Below are 3,830 nucleotides of genomic sequence, written 5' to 3'. Positions count from 1 at the left end.
AATTTTAGAGGGAAAAAAAAAAGAAAATACATTTTAAACTCAATTTTTGAACTTATCTCCCTACAATTTTACTCAAATTTCGAGTAGGAGCACTTGTTGGATGTAGAATTTAATTCCTCATCCAAGGAGTACCCATGTTTCATACTTTTGATGGACTCTGCTACACAAAAAATGATAAATACATGAAAAAATGTGATTGCAATCACGTTTTTCATGTAGCAAGGTCCATTGAAAGTATGCAACATGGGTAATCCTTGGATGAGGAATTAAATTTTTCATCCAACAAGTGCTCCCACTCAAAATTTGAGTAAAACAATAGGTAGATACGTTGAAAAAACAATTTTTTATTTTTAAAATATTTTTGCTTTTTTACTCCAAAAATAGTGAATCATCCCCCACAGTTGAAATCATCATCTTGAATCATATTGGTTCTTATAAAGTTGATTTTGGTTGTACATTTTTGTTTTGAGGCCCATTTTAGACCTCAAAATTTCTTATTGTGAGTTGCTTGAGGGCACAAATCTAATTGACAGAGGTCGATTTCTTTAGTGCGAATTCATCTGGAGGCATATTTTCTTGAGGTCAATTCACTTGGGCCTAATTAATTTTGAGGGAGCTGAATTGTAGGTTCTAGATTGTATTTTTCCTTGTATCTATGTAGGTCGAAAAACCAATATTTTCCAGATAATGACATGGTAGTGAATTTTTTGTGGGTTAATTAATTTTGCGATGTGTGATTGATATCCCTAGTTTATTTTCACTGCATATTTTTAATTATAGAAGTTAAAGATACCCGTGATTTAGTTATTATTTGGGTAAATAAATAATAAACTGGGGATACATTAAATTTCCGTGAGAAAATAAATCTGGTTGGTATTAGAAATTTAACAGGTAGGAGACTTTGTTTTCATAAATTCTTTAATTTGATGACATGGCTGGACCAATTCTTTCTACTTGGGTTGGAATTCAAAATTTTTACTAAATTTATTCTTTATCTCCCTCCATTGGAGTGATTTACCTCGAGCTTCTTCAAGATTATGCCATTTTTTTGGCAAATAATTGAGAATATTGGGAAGCATATGTGGCCATTCTCTCTCACCCTAGTAACCATTTCTTTTCCATGATGTCTGACAATTTTGGATGTGTTGCACAGGGTCTTGTCCTAGCTTGAATATTGGAATGTTTTCTTGCACCGAAATCTTTCGTCCTCCAAACCTTTCGACAAAATATGTTGTTGTTATTGTCTAGGTCTGGAGTCTAGAAGCATGGATGCCCCACCATCTAGAGGCTTTTCTAGTAAAGGTTTGGAATAAACTTTTCATTCTTCCCTATTCTATAATTTCTTTAGTCACTTGCTCGATATGATTTAAAGGGGAGGATTTTCTTTGAATGTTAGTGGAGTGCCAAAATCATAGATCAAGTCAAATAAAAATAGTGTAGGCATTTCCTTTGGTTTTATTTCTTGAATAATATGGACTTATTTTATAGTGAAGCAAGGTCAAATATTCTTAGTTGACACAACTTCAAAAACAACCAACATTCCTTCGCTTTGGATTCATAATTCATAATATTCCATTCACATAGCTTGGTATCTGAATTTTGTCCTATGGACAAAGGGAGTCCGGTAGAATTTATCAAAACACATCAGGATCCAAATTACATCTCTCATCATGCAGTACTTGATATATCCTCCTTGTTTCCATTTCATCCTCCTAGGCTTCAAACTAGTGCTTTACTTCTCGAGGGTCAAGTGGTATTACAATCATTTATTTATTTCCGTTTAGCTTTATTCTGTCATTTCCTAGGGAGAATTTTTTCCTTCATTCTTCAACACCATGGTATTCTAACCAGAGTTGGATATGTTAGAATTCCAACTGCTAGGTCGATCACCTCAAAGTCAACGAAGGTTGACATTCCCACAATTTATGTTTTTACTTGCTTCATCGTTTTGATGGGTTCGATGAATCTCTGGTTTGCTAGAGTGTAGTAGTTAGTCATTCGTTGGAGAGTCAACCTTCCTAGCTTTATCCACATTTCTGTTGGAAGGATGTTCACTCGCAATCCGAAGTCTACCATGACTTGTTTTATCATGTATCCATCTATCTCAAGGTCTACTTGAGGATCGTAATTATCAAAATGTTTGCCCTGAGATAACTAGTGAAAGTTTCTACAGTGGTTCCTCTTCTCATTATAATCTTTCAATATATTAAGAAGTTAAATCAAATAACTAACTGATTCTCTTCTTTCAATAATACAGAATTTCCTCTAGTATATTATCCTTTATCTGTTTATGCTATCCAACTACATTTTTGAAAAATTTGATTGCCTTTTCCATTGTATCACTATGTCATTTCATATATGGGTATTGGGTAGTTTTCTTAGATAGTCAAAGAAATTGTTTATTTCCTGAAATGTCTTCTTATTCAACTCCCGTAATAACATGGAGGTTTTTTTTGTTAAAAACTTCTTGTTTTGGGTTAGTTTGAAGAAGATTTACAACTATTTTGTTCAATATTTTTCTATTATTTTTAGGAAATCTTCTAAGGTGTGATCACCTAATCCACACATGTTGCAGAATTTTAAGTCAATTTTATCTTTTAGAGGACAACTAGGCTTAATGTGGCCGACCATACTAATATGCGAAGTATTAGAGCCTCCCTCAACCATGACGTCGACCTCAACTTCATCCATTTTAGCCATATTGTCGTCCACTAAATCCTCCTCTACCATTTTCTTTTCCTCGTATAACTGGGTCATTAAAGTGATCATATGCTTGAGTGTGATAGACAACATGTAAATTAGGCTTGTTCTTAGCGTTCAATTGGAACTCTTATATAGAGAGAGTATTGTCCTCACAAATGACACACCATTTATTCTTTAAATTATATTGAAATTCTCCAGTATTATGACTCTTTGCGATTTGGAAAATGTCACAATATGTGTATGCTTATAGATGTTAGATATCTTGATCAAAATAGTTTGCGAATTTGCAGTTATCTTTGGCAAGCCCCTCATTCCTAAAATTAGTGCACCAGAGGTTGTGTTTCTACAAGGATAAAGTTAGCAATGACTGCTGTAGATGTTCAATTTTTTGTTCTAATATTTTCTAAGACATTGAGAGTATTTGATTGCTAGTCATCATCTACCTCAAAATTTTGGGCCATTTTCAAGGCTTCTTCACATGATGACACTTCATGCACTCTCAACGACCCCTATATATTTTGTAATAACCCAACAATGTACCTTTGAACCAACATGGCTTCATCAATATTGTAAGGGATTTGACTTAACAAATCCTTAAGCCTTTTACCATATCCACTAATTGTTTCATCTGGTCACTATTTAATTTCTTTTAGTTTTTGAGTTGAGAAGTGTTTAACATCCGAAGCTTTAAAGAAGGAGAGGAAACTATTCTTGAAATCGGTTTTATTTATAGGATAGTTCTTTGTGAAATTCATAAACCATGTGATCTCTCTCTTTCGGAGATCTATTGTAAATTACACCATCTGTGATATTGTTAGCTGTTCAGAATTCATAGACAAACCAATTCTCTTTTTCATCTTCATCACCTTCATAGAGGGGGATATGATTTAGCCCATTTTTTATTTGAGGAGGTGGACTCTTTTATATTTTCTTAGGGATGGTCAATTGATCTAATTTTACAGCCTCGACAACTAATGGTTAGGTTGTACATGGGGTACTTTCCTTTTTGTCATCCTTGAGTCTTATATAATTTTTCAAACTATCGTTGATTTGACACCCTTATCTATATCTTCGATGAATCAATTGATACAAGGTTGCATCAGTTCGTCGTCTCAACTTGTATTTCT

The sequence above is a fragment of the Pinus tabuliformis genome, chromosome 5_1 (assembly GCF_031772625.1).
Source record: "Pinus tabuliformis cultivar Carrire ecotype Pingquan chromosome 5_1, CPIR1, whole genome shotgun sequence".
NCBI lineage: Eukaryota > Viridiplantae > Streptophyta > Pinopsida > Pinales > Pinaceae > Pinus > Pinus tabuliformis.
The sequence above is the reverse complement of the archived record's forward strand: the minus strand, read 5'-3'. Positions refer to the sequence as shown.